Source organism: Phascolarctos cinereus, unplaced genomic scaffold (genome assembly GCF_003287225.1).
Source record: "Phascolarctos cinereus isolate Bilbo 61053 unplaced genomic scaffold, phaCin_HiC Scaffold_726;HRSCAF=1367, whole genome shotgun sequence".
Taxonomy (NCBI): Eukaryota; Metazoa; Chordata; class Mammalia; order Diprotodontia; family Phascolarctidae; genus Phascolarctos; species Phascolarctos cinereus.
The window spans coordinates 307,712,082-307,732,689 of record NW_027556098.1 but is presented as its reverse complement, the minus strand read 5'-3'; the positions used below and the strand labels follow the sequence as shown (position 1 = coordinate 307,732,689).

The window sequence follows — 20,608 nt, the reverse complement described above, 5'->3', positions numbered from 1 at the left end:
CTTTCAACAATGCTATTCAGTCTGTTAATGAAACACAATAGCTTCAAAAGCACTGATCAATCAGGCAATCCCCAAGTATTTCTTGAGAGCCCATTGTCTGATATACTGAGCACTGAACTGGGAGTCAGGAGACCTGGAGTCCAGTACTGGCTCTTCCACTAGGTCAGTGTGTGTCTGGAACACGTCACTTAGACTTTCTGAGCTTCAGCTTTTGAATCTGTAAAATGAAACTTTCCAGGTAGACCATCAATCAATGAGCACATATTAAGCAACTACCATATGTGCCAGGCACTGGGGCTGCAAATACAAAGAATGAATCAATCCCTCCTTCAAAGGATCTCTGAGGTCTTTTAATTATAGGTCCACCTAATCTTTGCATCTCTCTCCATATCTAGGACAGTGCTCTGTACATGGTAGACATCTAATAAATGCTTACTTGAGTTGCATCAAAGGCATTTATTTTAAGAAGTAAAGGAGGGCAGGAAATTCTTCTATAGTTAGTTATATGCTTCTCTTAATGGAACAAGTATTTCCCAGGAAAGTTTTCTCTAAGAATATTCCTGATAAATGAATTCAATTAACTGTCATTATAGAGTAGAGATGTGTTCTGCCAGAAGAAAACAATATACCCCACCAGTGCCAGGTAAAAATCACACTTTTAAAAATAGGCACAACAATAAAGCTAAGGTACCAGTCTCCATTCATCAGTGAAGGTCTACATGCTCAGTGTTGTTATTCATTTGTGATAGCTCATTCCCTATATCAATTTTTCCAAATGTTTTTGGCTTTTCTCAAGTCCCTACCTGCATTCCTAAGCCTGATGCTTGGAGGAGATGCCCAGTTTCCTACTTCATAGAGGAGACTGTGGGCATCTAATGGGAACTCTCTCAACTTCCTCTTTCTACCCTCAAGACATCTCCATATCTTCACCCATTCTTGTCTCAGAGGAGATGATGTTATCAAAGCCAACCCCTCTGCTAAAGCCCTCGACACCATCCAATCTTGTTTAGCCCAAGATCTTGCTCCAGCAGTCCTCCACTCTTTCTCATACAACTTCAACCTCTCCCTCTCCACGTGGTCCTTACCAATTGCCTACAAGCATGCTCATATCTTCCCAATCCTTTCTTTTATAACTTACCTTTTTTCAACCTATCTAACTACTACCCCATCTCTCCCCTCCTCTTTATGACCAGAGTTCTTGCAAAAGTTGTCCCCACTGGAACTTCCACCTTCTCATCACATACTTTTTCTTCAACCCTTTCCAAAACTACAACCTTACTGAAACTGCTTTCTGAAAGATACAAATTAAAAATTACCTCTTTATCAACAAATCCTATGGCCCTTTAAGTTTTTTGTAACCTTTCTACAGCATTTGTCATTGCTGTCTACTCATCCTTTCTGTAGAATTACACCTTTCATAGCTTCTGAGATGCTACAACCTCCTGGTTCTCCTTCCTCTCTAAGCTCTCTATCTCCTATCTCTCTCTATCTCCTTCACTGACTCCTCTTCCTTCTCCCAACACTTAAAGCTTCCATCCTCTGTTGTCTTCTTCTTCTCCCTGAACAATATCATTCATTACTAGTACTTCAACTATCCCCTCTGAGACTCTCAAGATTTTATATACATCCCTGACGTTTTGGGTGAAAGGAATGCTAGGTGAATCAGAGGACCTAACTACAGACCCCATCTCTGTCACTTATTGGCTGTGTGACCAAAAGCAAGACACTTAGCCACTCTGATCCTCAATTATCTCATCACTAAAATGAATTGTTGTTGTTGTTGTTGTTTAGTCGTTTCAGTTGGGTTTAACCCCATTTGGGGTTTTCTTGGCAAGATACTAGAGTAGTTTGCTACTTCCTTCTCCAGCTCATTTTACAGATGAGGAAACTAAGGCAAACAGAGTTAAGTGACTTGTCCAGGGTCACACAGCTAGTATCTGAGGCCAAATTTGAACTCAAGAAGATGCCTCCAGGCCCAGTGCTCTCTGCACTATGGCGCCACCTAGCTGCTGAATGGTTTGGACTAAATGACTCTAAGGTCCCTTTGAGTTCTAAGTTTGCCATTCTGTAATCTCTAGTTGTCTAAAGGACCTCACCAGCACATCAAACTTAATATACTCAAATCTGAGCTCATTTTCTTTTCTCCAAACCAGCTAACCCCTTTAACTCTGCCATTTCTGTTGTGCCACTGTTTGTCTGTTAATACGAACTTCAAAGACTGATGGTTATCTCTGGCTCTTTCTATTTCCTCATCTCTCACATTCAATAAATTCTCAAGTCTTTTTGATTCTTCCTCTGAAATGTCTCCTGTCCTTACCCAGACCTTCGATACCATCTGCTGAAGTATGGCAATAGGCTGCTGTTCCCTTTCCTCTCATTTCTTAAATTCATAAGGTACTGGATATTAAATATGGATATGGATATGGAATCCAAACATCTGGATCCAAGTTCCAGTTCCACCACTTTATCTGCTTTGAAACCTTAAGCAGAGTGATTTCACTTTACTTTTCTCTGCCTCAGTTTCCTCATTTGAAAAGTAGAAATAGCATTCTATGGACTAATAATAATAACTGGCATTTATATAGTATTAAAGTTTGTTTTAAAAAGTCTTTAGATCCTCAGCATTTTAATGTTTACAAAGCACTTTCTTCACTGAAACTTCATTTAAGTATCATTATGCCCATAGGGTTATCATAAAAATTGGTTCATTTTTGTACTAACTCACAGGATCATTAGAGGAAAGAGGTTTATAAATGATGAAAAAAAAAGGGGGGCATTGGTTTAAGTAACACATGTGAGGATTATAAATGATAAAAAAAAGGGGGGCATTGGTTTAAGTAACACATGTGAGGATCCCCAGGAATACACACCATCCTACCCGTCCCTCAGGTCAGCACCATCTATGCATCTCACAGTCTTAGAGAGCTGCCAGGGACATTGAGAGGTTATGTGATTTGCCTAGGATCACTTGGCCAGTATTTGTCAGAGGCATAACCTGAACCTGACTCTTCCTGGCTTCAAGGCTGGAGGCTGGTTCTCTATCTATTTTGCTATGTTGCCTCTCACATAAATTATACCCTTCTATATAAGTTTGAATTGCTATTATCATCATTATCATCACTACTATTATTATTATTATGCACAATAGGGCCACATTTATTCTCCTTGAACATACATCTGATCATGTCCTTCCTTTGCTAAATCCCCAGTAATGCCTCCCTATGGATGCCAAATAAATTCAAAGCCCTCAGCATGACATTAAAAACCCTCCACAGACTGATACCACTCTGCCTTTCAAGTTTCCTCTCTTACTATTCCCTTTTTGAGTATGAACCTAAACTGTGCATCTGTCACCTAAGAACTAGCCTCACTAAATGCAGAGACTCAACACTAGTGGCTAACCACCCAGAGGCCATGAAGTGGATAAAAATACAAAATGGCACTAGTCCTACATAGTCCTCTTCTGCTTCCACAGTGATGGTACTGGGTTGTCCAAAATATGGAAACAGAGAGAGATTTAAACAAGTCCACAAACCTTTATTGATGTGTTCATACTCTTAACCTCTGTCCCACAGCTAATAAGTTCATACCCCTACTGACATCCTTGCTATGGATGAAGCCAGAAAACTGTAAAGAAGTCATTGCTAAAGAAAGCAGGAGGAGGAAATCAGTTAAAATTCTATTTGATTTTCTGTTCAACAGCAGGAAGCTCTTCCATCTCTTTAAGAAATTTTTCCTCCTATTTGACACCATTTCTATAGGAACTTCAAAAGCAGGCAGCAGACTTCAACCAATGAACTATTGATGAGAAAGTCAGCAGCTCCAGCCTAAGAAAACAGATGGGAGTGATGAAGCTTAGTGATTCCAAGAGCTGATTGTTTTGTTTTTCTTCCAAAGAGACTGGGAAAAGATATACACAGACTGAGTATTGATGTTCACAGTGGTGGGATGTTGGATGTATGCATTTTATGTACGGAACACTAGAGGAGAAAGCTGGAGAGAAACAGATTATCCGCACTAGAAAAGAAAGTTGAAGAGGTTTAACCAGTATTGGATTCAATTCCAAAATGTGCCTAATGTTGGCAGTACTAAGTACTAGGAATACAAAGACAAAAACGAACAGTCCCTGCCCTCAAGGAGCTTACATTCAGAAAGAAGTTAAATGAACAGTTAGGAGACTTCTTAGTGAGGAAAAAAACAAGGAAACACAGAGATAAAGAGAAGTTATCCAGGAATTTACTGAGACCAAAGTAAGCAGAGGGTGTGAAAAGTAAAGTGCCTCAGAATATAAAAACTTGATAGTTAGTGCAGAAAAGTACATTTTTTTACCAAATTATTCCCATTTTATCCTACAAAGATCCTCCACAGTATCAGCAATAAGTATGGTGTTTAACTGAAGGTTATTTTGTTTTAGCTATTTAATAACCATCCTATTTCTGGACAAAGGAGTGGTTTAAAATTTTTTGTATATTTACTTGGAGAGGAAATGAATCACAGTCTTTCTGCTGGACCTAGGAATAAAACTTACTGACTTTAATGATGGTCTTGTGATTCAGGAAACCTGATATTTCTTTCCAAGTAAGTATAATTTTTCAATTCCTTAAATCACAGAACTATTCATGCCTTCATTCAATAAGCATTTTAAGTTTATAGTATGTGCCAATCAATCAACCAATCAAAAAACACTAGTTAAGCACCTACTATGTGCCAGGCACTACGCAGTACTTGGTGCTGAGGATTTCAAAACAAAAATGAAACAGTCCTCCAGGAGTTTTCGTTTTCAGCAGATGACAAAATACTTCTGAGCTCTAAGAGCTGGAAGAGACCTCAGACGCTGATTAGTCAAGCTTGTACATGACCAAGAATCTCCTCCACAAAACACCTAACACATGTTCCTTTGATTGATCCCAGATTGACTTCCCATCACATTTCCCATAGTGGCTATTCCAAATATGCTTTTCTATTCTCAAACCTCAAATTCTACCCCATCTTTTCATCACCTCTTAGTTCTCTCACTTGATGGGGAGACCTACATATATTGGTAGGCAAAGAAGGAAAAAGCTAGAAATGGGGGAAAAGATTAAAAGTAACCATTAAGGTCCCTTCTAGTTCTAAGTCCAATAATCCTACAATTCTCTCAGCAGATGCCTTCATCTTTGATTTTCCTGAAAACAGTCCACCATCTCCTTTCCACTATACCTCAAGAACTGACCCCATACCTTTTCCTCTTCTTTCTCTGTAGTTTTTCTCTCTTGCAAACAGATTCTAAATCAGTGATTCCACAATTTCCTCTATGCAGATGACCCCTAAACCTGTCCATCTATTCTCACATCTCTTCTAACCTCCAGTCCAGCTTCCCTACTTTGAGATCCTTCTGACACTTCAAAATCAGTGCGTCTAAAATTGGTCCTCATCTTCTCCACAAAACCTCCCCTTCCTCCAAATTTTCCTATTTCTGTCACCGACATCACCATCTTCTCTGTCACCCAGGCTTAACAATTACTGAGTTGTCTTTGATTGTTTTATCTCCTTCATCTCTCACCATAAGCAGTCCTGTCGAGCCTACCTCTGGAATGTGAGACCTCTCCTTTTCTTTCACATTGCCATCATCTTACTTCAAGCTTTTATCTCTGCTCACCTACATTGTTGTAAGAAGCTCCTCATTACTCTCTTTGCTTCCATTTTCTTCCCTTTCCAACTTACCCTTCACACAGCTGCCACAATCATGTTTTTCAAGCACTGGTAGGATCATATCATGTCACTCCCCTGCTCAAGAAATATTCAGTATTTCCCTATTGTCTATAAAATAAAATGCAAACTCCTCTCTTATATAAGGTTCTTCACAATGTGGCTCCAACCACATTTTCCACCCTTATTTTATACTAACCTTCTTCATAAACTTTATAGTCCAGTACATATTGAACTATTAATTGTCAACTGATCTCGTCATCAACTTTCTCACCTCCATCCATTTACACATGCCATCTTCCAACCTGGAATGCATTCCCTGAGTATCTCACTTGTTGAAATCTTTCTCATCATTCAAGTCCCAACTCAAGTATTGCCTCCTTCATGGAGTCTTCCCTGATATCCCAGCTGAAAGTGATGTATCCTTCCCCAAATCATCCTAAAACACTTCATCTAGATTTCTCTTTCATAAAGTACTTTGCAAACCTTGAAATGTTACACAAATGTTCGCTATTATTATTATTAATTGTCACACTCTACTTTCTATCATAGCTACTTATATATCTTAATAGACTCTATTAGATCCTAAATATTCTAGAAACCTCATGGCAATGTTAAAGATAGGTAAATTGCATCACTAACAAGTTCCCCCAAGGTACCTGAAAGTTCACCAGATGACATATCCCCCTTCCAGGAGAAATCATAGGAAGAAAGGCAAATTAGAAGATTAAGAAACTGTTAGCTTTTTGACCACGAACTCCCAGCAAAGGAACAGGGAGCAAGTGAATGGAGCCATAAGCAATTGCATTGAAATTCCATTGGCAGCATTTATTTAGCAAGAGCTTTTAAAGAGAAGGAAGATTCTTATTGTTGATAGTTATAAGGCCATCCACAATCTTGTTGTCTTTGGAAAGAACTGAAAGCCTTTGAGGGTCTAGTTAAGGAAGCAGCTGTGCAGTGAAGATACGCTCTTAGATTCTACTTGATGGGAGAATTTTACGTGTCTTCCACCCCACAAGTATCCTATGTGCTGCAGCTCTGGCTAGCAGCCTTCCTCCTATTCCCTACCGACTAGAAACTGGACAAGTACACCAGGCATGTCAAACACCAATACAAACAGATCCCTGCATTGACTTAGAACGCCACAAATTAACATCATCTATGTCATACTGCATTTTTGTTTATTTTGTTTCCCAATTTCATTTTAATCTGGTTCTGACAAGGAGTTTGGTGGATAGCTTGTGGCCACTTGCAATGTGTTTGACAGCACTGCAGTATGCCACTTCATGAGTTCAAGATGCCCTGTACCGTTGGTTGAGTAGCCAATAATTTTCAATACTGGAGTAATGCAGTGGGTGCTCTTGGGTCCCCACTGGTGAACAAAAGCAAAAGAGAAGACTGTCTTCATCTCCACTGCAGAATCCCACCCATTTGAGTGTATGCGCCAAAAAATCTTAGATATAACAGCTTCCTGAGCACATTTCAAGGGCTCATAGAGAATGATGGGGAGATCTGAATTATCTAGAAGTGTTAGTCTATCTAGATAACCTTTTAGAAGAACATGAGGAAAGACTAATAAAAAATATTAAATCAGCTAACCCGAAGAACAATTCTGAAACTGTCATTTTCTAGGGGCTAGTATTTCAGAACTTCAATTAAGTGTGTGGGTCATAGATGGGTTACTCAATAGGGCGTAAGCACTGATGTCAAGAAGCAGAAGCAATTAGCTGGCCAAGTTCAAAGATCTGTCCTGATGAGGAGAGTAGACACGCGTAGCCACCACAATCAGCTAACAAAACATAGCTGCCCCTGGGCTAAAATTGTCTTGATGGTTGTTTTGTTTTGTTTTACTCCAGTGTCTAGAAGGAGATTAAAAACCCACAGCTGCCTTTTTGGGTTCCTGGCTTCCGAGATGACCAAGAAGAGGCGGAACAACAGGCGTGCCAAGAAGGGCCGCGGCCACGTGCAGCCCGGCCGCTGCACCAACTTCGCCCGCTGCGTGACCAAGGACAAGGCCGTCGAGAAGTTCGTCATCTGCAACATCGTGGAAGCCGCGGCCGTCAAGGACATCTCCGAGGCCAGCGTCTTCGACTCCATGTGCTGCCCAAACTATGTGAAATTACAATGCTGTGTGAGCTGCGCGATCCCCAAGCAAGGTAGTGAAGAATCCGTCGGGGAGCCACAAAAGGATCCTGCACCCCCATCCCGCTTCAGACGTGCTGGTGCTGCCCCCAGACCCCCTCCAAAACCCACGTAAAGAGCAAACTGCCCATCAACATTTCTGAGCCGATTAGATGAAAACAGAATGGTTGGTCTACCTTAAAAAAAAAAAGAAAAGAAAAAAAACACCTTCACCTACAAATAGTGATCTAATTTAGGACTGGACATTTTTAAGATCCTCTTTGGCTTAGCACAAAGTGAATTTGAGCTGGGAAGCAAAGAAGGCAAGGTCAATATTTTTTAACCACAAGTCCCCATTCAAGCTTCTATTGTGGATGTCTGTCAGCATCAAAGTCCCAAGTTTCTGCCCCAGACCCTCTTCTCCTCTTTTTCTGTATCCTAAGTTCTTAAGCTTTTTTGTGTCCTCAAACCCTTTGCCAGTCTAGTGAAGCCTATGAATCTCTTCCCAGGATGTTTCTTTTTTCTTAATGCACAAAATGTAATGCATAGGATTACAAAGGAAGCCAATTACACTGAAACGCAGTTATCAAAATATTTTTAAGAACAAATTCACAGAACCTACATTAAAAACCCCCTCTCTACATTCTTTCTCAGTAACATCATCAGCTCATATGTGCAGAACTATTACAGCTATGCAGATGAATCACAGATATAGACAGAAGAGAGACAGACATGGAGAGACAGAGAGAGAGGTAGTTTAGGTAGGTAGATAAAGTAGATTAGATTAGATAGATAGATAGATAGATAGATAGATAGATAGATAGATAGATAGACAGATAGATCTGTGACTCATCTAGCTAGACATGATAGTTCAACCCATGTAATATCTGTCTCTATTTCTATTGCTACATTTATAATATACACATATGTAACACATATGTGTATATGCATGTGTATATACACATATGTGTCTCTGACTTGAATTTTAGTCCTACATCACAAATTATTTATTTGATATTATAAACTAGAAGCATCCAGGAAATGTAAGAGGAGTCAAGATGACTGGGTAGTGAGAAATACAGCTGAGCCCTCTCCCAGAACTCTTCCATGAAGATCTAGAAAACATCTCAGACCAAGACCTGGCTGAGAAATCCAAGAAAACATCAGCATAGGGAGACGAACTGAGAGGTCTACAAACATTGCAACTAACAGAGCATTCTTTTCTTTTATAGTGTCTAGTTATTTTGTATGGTCTAAAACCATTGACTAATGTGACTGACCCATAGTGTAGTTTCCCTATTTTTCTCTTTTGATAAAATATGATTTTAGCTTTAAATTTGTCTAAGATCATGATTATTATCCCTCCATGTTTACATAATAAATTCTACTCCTGACCTTTACTTTATGTTCATGTGTATTTCTCGTTTTTTAGCATTTCATGTTGTATAGTATTTCCTAAAAGCAACATACTGTTGAATTCATATTTTTAATCTGCTATTAGTTTCCATTTTATGGGTAAATTCATGCCATTCACATTCTAAACAATAATTGCTTGTTGCATATTTTCCTCCTTCTTATTTTCCTCACTCTCCTTCTCACCTTATTCCTATCCCGCCTCATTCATCTACTTTACTTCTACCTGCTATCTTCTCCTCCTATTCCTTAACCTACCTCTCCTCTCCTTCCACCCTATCTTCTTACCTCTGGTGTCCCTTGTCAGCAGAGTTTCCTTCAATCTTCCCCCCTCAAATGCCCAATTCCCCATACTGTCTGGGAGCTGAAAATTCATGTGTTTAAGGTTTCACCGTTCTGCCCCAACTCTTGTTTATTTTTGCTCCTCTATGTGGACCTTGAGGCACTATTTTGTCTTGTATGTGGAGGAAATCTTGAGAGCTTGGAATTTTGGAATGATCTTTTCTACCATCTCCCCAGAATCCTCTCCCGTAAAATTACATTTTAAAAAACTGGGAGAATCTCAAACTCAACATACCCAAACTGAGATAATTATCTCCCCCCGACCCATACCCTCTTCTCTTCCAAACTTCCGCATTTCTTCCGAAGGCATCACTGTCCTTCCCTTTTCTTAGACTCATAGCATTGGCATCATGCTGGACTCTTCACTCTCTCTAAACTCACATATCCAGTCAGCTGTCAAACCTTGTGGTTCTTACCAACAAAGCATCTCTCTACTCACACAGCTACCACCTTAGTTAAGGCTCTCATCATCCTTCACCTAGACTGCCACGACAGCCTCCTAGTCAGTCTCCTTGTCTCAAGTCTTTCCCTGCTCCAGTCCATCCTACACTTTGTTTCCAAAGTAATTTCCCTTCAGCGCAGATGTGACCATGTAGTTCCCCTACTCAAATAATTCTAGCGGCTCCCCATTGCATCTAGGATAAAATACAAATGCTTCTGTTTAGCCACTAAATCCTTTTACAACCTGGCTCCATCCTATCTTTCCAACTTGATTGCACATTTCTCTCCCTCCTGTACTCTGCAGCCCAGCAAAACTAACCTTCAATCTGTTCCTCATATCTGGAATGTTCCTTCTTCACTTTTGGCTTCTGGATTCCGTAAGAGAATCCATCTATTCCTTTAAGATGCAATTCAGGTATTGTTTTGGCATGAATTTTTTCCTGATATACTGCCCCCCAATAAAATCTCTGATATCCCTCATGCCTATAATAGTCCTTGGCATGTAAGCAGGTGCTTAATAAATATTTGTTGACTTTACTTAATTGATTAGTGCCTTCCTTCCCAAACTACCTAGTACTTAATTACTTTGTATATATTTGTATTTGTTTTCTTTATATTTATTCTAGAGCAGGGGTTGGGAACCTGTGGCCCTCTACGTCCTCAAGTGCGACCCTTTGACTAAATCCAAACTCCACAGAACAAATCCTCTTAATAAAAGGATTTATTCTGTAACCCTTGGACTCAGGCATTTGAGGACCTAGAAGGCCACATGTGGCCTCAAGGCCACTGGTTCCCCACCCCATTCTAGACATACTTGTACATATACTTGTGGTCTCCCCCATTAGAATGCAGGCTCCTTGTGGGCATGGGTTGTCTCATTCTCTGTACTTGTATCCCCAGATGTTAGCACAGTGCCTGGAACATAATAGGTGCTTAAAAAAGGTTTATAGATTGACTTGATCTTCTATTTTGGCCACACACACACACACACACACACACACACACACACACACACAAACCCTCCCTATCTCCCTATACAGCAATTTCTGTGGCAACAAATAACTGAAAAGAAAGTGTTTCATCAACTGATGTGAAAGAAATCATAGTATGTAAATGTAATGGAATATTATTGCTCTGTAGGAAATGATAACTGTGAAGAATTCAGAGACACTGAAGAAGATTGTAATGAATTATTGCACAGTGACGCAAGCAGAACCAGAGATACAGTGACTGAAATAACATGAAAGAAAAACATTGAAAGACATAAGAATTTTGGTCAATGCAGGCACCAATCTTGACTTCAGAGGACAGCCTTTGAAGCATGACTCTCTTCTCTTGGCAGAGAAGCTTGTAGGGGCAAAATAAGTGATATTTTGTCAGACTTAGCCAATATTTTGGCTTGTTTTGCTTAACTATACTTCTTTGTTACAAGGAAGAGTTCCACGAGGGTGGGAAGATCACTGGTAAGTGAGACTAACATTTTCCTTTTGTTGGCGGGGGGCCTAGGCAATGGGGTTAAGTGACTTGCCCAGGGTCACACAGCTAGTAAATATCAAGTGTCTGAGGCCAGATTTGAACTCAGGTCCTCCTGACTCCAGGGCCAGTGCTCTATCCATTGCCACCTAGCTGCCCCTAAGGCTAACATTTTCCAAAAGCACTGATAAAATTTTTATTTTAAAATAATAATCATAACCTGTTCTAGAATTTTGCAGAGATCAATGACAATTTCACCCATCTTCACTTTTCCAGAATCTGCATAGATTCTGGAAATCCCATTTAAAAAAAAATTAACTGCCTCTAAGCTTCTGACTCCTTCTCCATTCTTAATTATTCCTCAGAGATAATCAGCAGTGATTCCATGATAATTATCTGCTTTTTTTCCCCCTCTGGATCTTGGAATATAATTTGTTTAAGCTAAAGACTGAACTCAATTCAAGCAGCTAGGTGCAGTCTTACCTCATCTAGAGTTTCAATTCCATTTTATTCCTATTTGCTACATCTTTTCCAAGCAGAAGAAAATTTTGACTAATACAGACGTGGGTCCAAAAGGAGTTAAGTAGTGCTGCCGTCTCTGCCATTAGTTAAGATTGTGCCGACTTCCTTCCCCCCAAGCCATGGGCCTATTCCTTTCTTACTCTTTCAGCTCCAAACATTAATTTTAAAGTTTTTTTATCATCCTTAACCTTTTAGTCAAGGCTCAGATCACTGTGGACTTCAGCCTCTCTGGCATTAATATTATTGTTCTAAGTTCACGTCATTCTTTTGTGTTTGACTTTGTTAACATGCACTGAATTTCAGATTGTTGCAAAGAATTTTTAAATCTGAGATCACAAAGAGCCACATTGTTTTTTTATATTGCCACCTCTTTCTTTCTCCACTGGGATTATTTTCTTTCTTCATCTATTTTTATTATGAACCAAATCTTAACAAAACAAAAAATTAAAACAAAATAACTTGCTATACCAATATAATCAAAGCTATTTACCTTCAAAAAGCATTTATTAAGCACCAAACATGTGCCAAGCAATGCACTAAGCTTTGGGAATATAAAGGAAACAAATCCTTCCCTAAAAGAACTTAAATTCTTTTAAAATTAATAACACCAATTTATCCTCTTTCTATTCCCTTCTCATTTCTGTGTCTGTCCTTTCATATCTTTATAACATATATAATATACATACATATATGTGCACATTTACATATGTGCATATATGTATATACACACATACACACACACACACAAAATGGTGGTTTCCCCTTTGTGTATTCCTAGTGCACGTTGTTCTGGTTTTTCTTTGTTTGCATAATTCCTTGGAACTCAACCCATTTCTCAACACATATTCCTCACATTTGACATTTTTAATAGTTCAAAAGTATTCTGTTATTACTCTACATTTAGCGTGTGTGCTAAATGTATATAATTATACAATTATTGTCTTCCTTGTTGGAACATAAGCCCTTTGAGAGCAGGGACAATCTTTGCTTTTTCTTCACGTCCCAAGCCCTTAGCTCAATGCTGGCCCATAGTAAATGCATACTAGCTTCTTGTTCATTGACTGATGGATTGAGATGCCATAATTTGCTCGCCATCACCCGATGATGAGAAATATAGTTTTTTGCCAATGTTTCACTATGACAAATGCAACAGCTATGAAAATTTGTGTACTTATAAGTCTTTTTTATCTTTTTAACATATATCATTGGTGTATATTACTAAACTTATAATAGCTTCACTGAGATTAGACAACATGAACAGTTTCACAACTCTCACCATGAATTGCCAATTTACTCTCCAAAGGGATTGCAAAATTTATAATTGCATTAGCAATGTGACAGTGTATCTCTTTCCTCTTAGCCTCCTTATTAGAGGCTAAAAATTTATCAGCAGCTCCCTCTTCACCCAGTCCCCTTAACTCTCTTCATTATTCACCCTTTCTTTCCTTCTTTGCTCCAAGTTCTGGTAAAGAGACAGCCCTTCCCCTGCCAAGGCTAATTCCCTATGACCTATGCTTTTAAACCTGTCTCCCGTGGGAGCTTGCCCCCTTGACCATTCCCTCACTTCAAGTTATCTTAAGCTTCTCTTTGTTCACTCTCCTCTTCCCCAATGACAAGTGTTTCCCAAGCCTCTCCCACAACAAACAAATAATACACAAATAAATACAAATAATACAACAAATAAATAAATACACAAACAAATAAATAAAAAGCTTTACTTATTCTTGTTATTCCCTCCAGCTATCATCTTATGGCAGCCAAATGTCACAGTCGTTAGAGCACTGGACACGGAGTCAGGAAGACCTGAGTTCAAATGTAGCCTGATACCACTTAGCTGTGTGACCTTGGGCAAGTCACTTAACTTAGGTAGGCCTCAGTTTCCTCATTTATAAAATGGAGATAACAACAGTACCTACCTTTCAGTGTTGTCATGAGGATAAAATGAGATTTATAAAACACTTTGCAAACCTTAAAAATTTACATAAATGCTAGTTGCTGCTGCTGTTGTTTTTGTTGTTATTATCTTTTCCCTTTCACAGCTAAACGCCTAGAAAGGATGCTCTACAATTATTGCCTTCATTTCTTCACTTCTCAGTCTTACAATCTGGTTTTCAACTACTGTATTTGATCAAATCTGCTCTTTTCAAAGGTGCCAACAATCTCTTAATTATTAAATCCAATAAGTATGCAATCAATCCTCATTCTACTTGACCTCTCTGCAACTTGTGACACAGTTGACCCTGCCCTCCCCTTCCCTATTTCCCTTCTACCCTCCCTCAGCTTCAGGGGCATCTCTCTCTTATTTCTCACCAGTGTAGCCATTCCTCATCATCGTCCATCATCTTTCCACCCATTGATCTCAAGACTCCATCCTAGACCCTTTTCGCTACACTGTCTCCCTTAGTGATTTTATCAGCATCCATGGAGTTCAACTATCATTTCCATTTTTCTGTGTCATACCTGTTGCCTTCCTCCATAGGATACAGTTTTCCTTGGACAAGTCTCTCCTCCCATAAATTTCAGTTAAAAGTCCTCTTCTTCCCATCAGTAACTCTTCTACCAAACCCTTTGCCCCTATTCTCATGAGATTAACTATGCCCCTTGTCAGAAAATTCCAAAGATGGCAGAGTAAAAGCAGTGACTTGCTTGAGCTCTCCCCCAAACCCCTCCAAATACCTATAAAAAATGACTCTAAACAAATTTTAAAGCAGCAGAATCCACAAAAACACAAAGTGAAACAAATTTCCAGCCCAAGACAACCTGGATGGTTGATCAGAAAGGCGTATCTCACCAGGTGGGGAGAGGAGTGCAGTTGGGTGTGGGTGCATAGGCAAAACAAACAGGCCTCAGTGAACCTGGAGCAGGCCTCAGAGGACTGAATCGCGGACAGCTGTGGCAGTTTCCAGACTTCTCAACCCACGAACGCCAAAGACAACTTAGAAGGACAATGAGAAAAGTCTGTTTCTGCAGTAAGAGAGAAGCGCAGGGTCCCAGCCCCATTCCCCGTGCTTGGCCCGGGTGGGGGGCTGCCTGCTGAGCTTCCAGCCCACAGACTGAGGGGAAATCAAGTGGCTGATCAGAGAAGGATTGCAGGGATCTCTCTGCTGGTGTAGGATTCTCTTGTTTTGCCCCTGCTTGGATCTGGGTCACAGTTGTGGATGGTGGTCCTGGTGTGGTGGAGCTTGTAGAGGCTGTGGACAGAAAATCCTCCTCACAGTTTCAAGACAGAAAAAAGTGCTTGTGGTCACTCATACAGCAGAGCACAGGACAGGAAAGGAGTAAACACCTCACCCTTGATCACTGCACCTTGGAAGAACTGAAAATTTACAGGTCCCTAGAAGTATCTCTGAAAACAGGTACACAAAACCCCTGAAGCTTGGGACAGTACATTCTCCACACTGGAAACAGATGCCTACCTTAACACAGAGTTTATAACTCAATTAATTGGCCGGGATCATGAGCAAGCAGCACAAAAAGAGTCAGACTATATTATCTCACTTTGGTGACAAAGAAGATCAAAACAAACAACTAGAAGAAGACAACAAAGCCAAAGCCCCTACATCCAAAGCCTCCAAGAAAAATATGAATTGGCCCCAGGTCATGGAAGAGCTCAAAAAGGATTTTGAGAATCAAGTAAGAGAAGTAGAGGAAAAACTGAGAGTGATGCTAAAGGAGACCTTAAAAAATACTGAAGAAAATAACACCTTAAAAAATAGCCTAACCCAGATGGCAAAAGAGGTCCAAAAAGCCAATGAGGAGAAGAATGCCCTAAAAAGCAAAACTGGCTAAATGGAAAAGGAAGTCCAAAAGCTTACTGAAGAAAATACTTCCTTAAAATAAAATTAAGGGGTGGGAGAGGATTATACTGGAAGAAGGAGAAAAGGGAGAGATAAAACTGGGCAAATTATCTCACAAAAAAAAAAAACAGAAAAGAAAAGGCTCTTAAAGTGGAGGGGAAACAGGGGAAGGTGAGAGGGAATAAGTGAATCTTATTCTCATAGGATTTGGCTTAAGGAAGGAATAACATACACACTCAGTTGGGTATGGAAATCTGTCTTACCCTACATGAATATAAGGGGAGAAGAGAGCAGGGGAATGATAGAGAGGAGGGAAGATTGGGAAAGGGGGTAATCAGAAGCAAACACTTCTGAGAAGGGACAGGGTCAAAAGAAAGAACAGAATAAATGGGGGGGGCCAGGATTAAGTGAAATAGAGTTAGTTTTTTACAACATGTCTACTATGGAAGCGTTTTGCATAACTGCACATGTACAACCTATACTGAGTTGCTTGCCTTTTCAATGAGTGTGGGTGGGGAGGGAGGAAGGGAGAAAATTTGGAACCCAAAGTTTTAAAAACACATGTTTAAAAAAAAGTTTTCACATGCAACTGGGAAATAAGAAATACAGGAAATAGGTTACAGAAATCTATCCTGCTCTACAGGAAAGTAAGTAGAAAGGGAAGGGGATAAGAAAAGGGGGAGGAGAGATAGAAGGGAGGGCAGACTAGGGGAAGGGATATTCAGAATGCATGCCATCTTGGGGTGGGGGCAGGGGCTAAATGGGGTGAAAATTTGGAACTCAAAATCTTGTAGAAGTAAATGTTGAAGATTATAAATAAATAAAGTTTTAAAAAATACAATATAATATAAATTTTTAAGAAAGAAAAAAAATTAGGATAGAGCAATTGGAAGCTAGTGACTATTTGAGAAATCAAGGCACTGTAAAACTAATCCAAAAGGATGGAAAAATAGAAGAGTATGTGAAATATCTCATTGGAAAAACAACTGACCTGGAAAACAGATCCAGGAGAGAGAATTTAAAAATTATTGGACTATCTGAAAGCCATGATCAAAAAAAGAACCTAGACATCATCTTTCAAGAAATTATCAAGGAAAACTGCCCTGATATTTTAGAACCAGAGGGCAAAATAGAAATTGAAAGAATACACCAATCACCTCATAAAAGAGATCCCCAAAGGAAAACTCCTAGGAATATTGTAGCCAAATTCCAGAATTCCCAGGTAAAGGAGAAAATATTGCAGGCAGCCAGAAAGAAATAATTCAAATATTGTGGAAACATAATCAGGATAACACAAGATTTAGCAGCTTCTACATTAAGGGACAGGAGGGCATGCAGTATGATATTCCAGAGGGCAAAAGAGATAGGATCACAACCAAGAATCACCTACCCAGCACAACTGAGTATAATCCTTCAGGGTAAAAAATGGTCATTCAATGAAATAGGGGACTTTCAAGTATTCCTGAGGAAAAGACCAGAGCTGAATAGAAAATTTGACTTTCAAATACAAGACTCAAGTGGAACATGAAGAGGTAAACAGGAAAGAGAAATCATAAGAGACTTATTAAGGTTGAACTGTTTACATTCCTGCATGGAAAGATGATATTTGTAACTCATGAGAACTTTGTCAGTATTAGGGTAGTGGGAGGGGAAAAAAATATATGTATGTATAGATAGATAGATAGATAGATAGATAGATAGATAGATAGATAGATAGATAGATAGATAGATGGCACAGGGTGAGTTGAAGATGAAGAGGTGATATCTGGAATATAAAATTAACGAGTAAGAAGATTATACTGGGAGAAGGAGAAAGGGAGAAGTAGAATGGGGTAAATTATCTCACATAAAACAGACAAGAAAAGGCTTTTACAGTGGAGGGGAAATGGGGAAGGTGAGAGGGAATGAGTGAATCTTATTCTCATAGCATTTGGCTTAAGGAGGGAATAACATACACAATGGGGTATCGAAATCTATCTTACCCTACAGGAAAATAAAGGGGGAAGGTGACAAGACAGCAGTGGGTTGATAGAGGGGAGGGCAGATTGGGGGAGGGGATAATCAGAAGCAAACACATCTGAGGAGGGACAGGGTCAAAAGAGAGAACAGAATAAATGGGGGGTAGGATAGGATGAAGAGAAATATACTTAGTATTTCACGACTACTGTGGAAGTGTTTTGCATGACTACACATCTATAACCTGTATCGAGATGCTCACCTTCTCAATGAGGGTGGGGGGAGGGAGGAAGGGAGAAAATTTGGAACCCAAAGTTTTAAAAATACATGTTAAAATTTTTTTTTAATTAATAAAAAAAGAAAAAAAAGAAAATCCCCATTCTTCTTTCTAAAGTAATATAGTTCAGAATACTAAATCATTTTTTCAATATCTTCTACAAAGGCATCTATTCTATTCCTACATCCTCTCTTATCTTGCAAAGTCAATTCTCTGGACATAAAGCTGCAAACAATAGCAGCTTGCACGTATGCTCAGTTAGTCACAACCTTCCTAAGACACACTATCTTGTCATGCCATTATGCACATCATGTTCTATCAATTATTTGTGCAAACTGATCTCTTTTATCAATAGCCCTTTTATGATCCTTAGCTTTTGCCCCAGCCAACTAGGTAAACTGTCATAATAAGTATTTATTATTCTTACCCAAGTCTCCCTCCATCCTCTGAACTATATATGATGTTGCAATTAGCATTGACTAACTAAATTACTTATTTCCCACATGAAAGGTACAAGGATTTTACATGTCTGGAAATATGATTTATTTATTCCCCTTCTTCACTTCTTAGAAACCAGTTTAGGATGTAAAGAATCTTTGGGGCTATTTTGGGTTCTCCTATAATTCCCTGAGTATATTCTTCATAAGTATCTTTCCACAGTCACTTGGGTTCCTAAAGTCCCATCTGAGTTCCAAGTTGTTGTTGTTGTTGTTATTGTTCATTTTCTGCCCTGTTTGACTCTTCCAGAACCTGTTTGGGGTTTTCTTGGCAAAGATACAGGAGTGGTTTGCCATTTAATTCTCCAGCTCATTTTACAAATGAGGAAACTAAGGCAAACAAGGTTAAGTTCAGGGTCACACAGCTAGTAAGTATCTGAGGCTGGATTTGAACTCAGAAGATGAGTCTTTCTGACTCCAGGCCCAGCATTCTATCCACTGTGCCACCTAGCTGCCCCTGAGTTCCAAGATACAGGGAGAATTCATTATTCAACAAATATGCAACTCCTACCTTTTGAAAAGCTCTACAATACACAACAATGTGCAAAATATATGGCCCATACCCTCAAAAAGCCTACAATCTAGCTGGAGAGACAAGAAGAGGAAGTATAGTGTTAACTCCAGCACAAAGGTAGTGTGGTATATCAGGGCCCAGAGATGAACAGAAAAGACAGCAACACTCCCCAAAGCAAAAACATCTCAATATTCATCCCAATTTGTTGTTTCCCGAAAGGTGACTACGCTATTGGAACTCACCTGCTGAAATTTATGTCACTTACTTTGGCCTGTCTTGCAATAAATAGGTAAAGATCAATTCAATTTAAAACATATTAAGTACCAACTATGTGCCAGGCATTGTGTTCAGCCCAGAGGATATTGACAAAAATGAAACATTCCTTGCCCTTCAAAGAATTAAAATGCTATCAATAAGACTTTTAAAATACTGAAAGTAAAAATAATTCCTACCTTTATGAAGTCTTTGGAAGCCAAAAATGTGGTCCAGAAAATTACCAGAAACATCAGCCCAAGCAGTATGTCACGAGCTGTCACAACAGAAGACGAGAAAGAGCCCTGCAAAAGATAAACATGAAAGAAGACAGAACAAACAGCACAATGGGGAAAAGCCCCTAACACCCACTGATAGCATTTTTCCTACATGCTATTACGGTGATATTTGGAACAGATCATGAGCACATTCTACAGAAGAGGGAAATGAGTCTCAAGGAAGCCACTGGCAACCACTGTGGCTGAACTATTTGGAGAGCCCAGATTTCTGGGCTTTTGGTTGAATCCGTCAGTCACGAGTTAAGTGACTAGTCCATTTCCTTCCTTTTCCACCAAAGAATCGAAGAGAGGAGTCCAGACAAAACTCACAACAAGATTGTCATTGTTGGTACCCTGTGAGGAATCCCACTCTGCCAACATCCTAATGGACCCCCTTCTTTTCTCTCCTCTGCCTGGTACCACAGAATTTAATGCAATGCCTTCCAGAGTAGGAGCTCAATAAATATTTGTGGAATAAAACTATTTCTTCTTCCTCCCAACTCTGGACATTTTAACTGGCTGTCCCTCATGCCTGGAATGTTCTCCTCCTCATCTCTCTCTCCTGACTTCCTCAGCTTCCTTCAAGTCCCACTTAAAATACCATCTTCTACCCTTCCCGATTCCAGTTCATGTTCACATCTTCCCTGGGCTGGTTAACTTCTCATATCTTGTTTGTACCTAGTTATTTGCATATGGTCTCCCTCATTAGACTGTGAGCTTCTTGTGATCAAGGATTATTGGGTGGGGAGGGCAGATTGTTTTGTCTCTGGCATGGAACTGCTGTAAGTTCAACCTTGAGGAGGTAGACCCTCTACACCCCTCCATTTCCACCCCAAACTCTGACTTCATCTCTTGCCACCAACTGCCTGGTCACCCTCCAGCCCAAAGTTAAATGTGAAAAACCACAGCACCTGGGGAGACAATTTTTTCCTGCTATTTCTTGGTCACAGCTCCTTTGGTTTCTCACCACTCATGACTGCAGGTGACTATGACTTCTGGTTGAGACCCCCCCCCCCACCAGAGTGTTTGTTTCAGAC

At 39.7% G+C, this 20,608-nt stretch overlaps 1 long non-coding RNA gene and 1 pseudogene across 1 annotated transcript in view; one reads left to right on the top strand and one right to left on the bottom strand.

The window, feature by feature from the left end:
• LOC110210654 (uncharacterized) overlaps window positions 1-19,594 on the bottom strand; it is a 39,261-nt gene extending 19,667 nt beyond the window's left edge. The window contains exon 1 of the long non-coding RNA XR_013487771.1: window positions 19,494-19,594. This is a non-coding gene — a long non-coding RNA (uncharacterized LOC110210654). The remainder of the gene's footprint in view (window positions 1-19,493) is intronic.
• LOC110210655 (small ribosomal subunit protein eS26 pseudogene) lies at window positions 7,601-7,962 on the top strand (annotated as a pseudogene).
• Window positions 19,595-20,608: the final 1,014 nt, after the last annotated feature.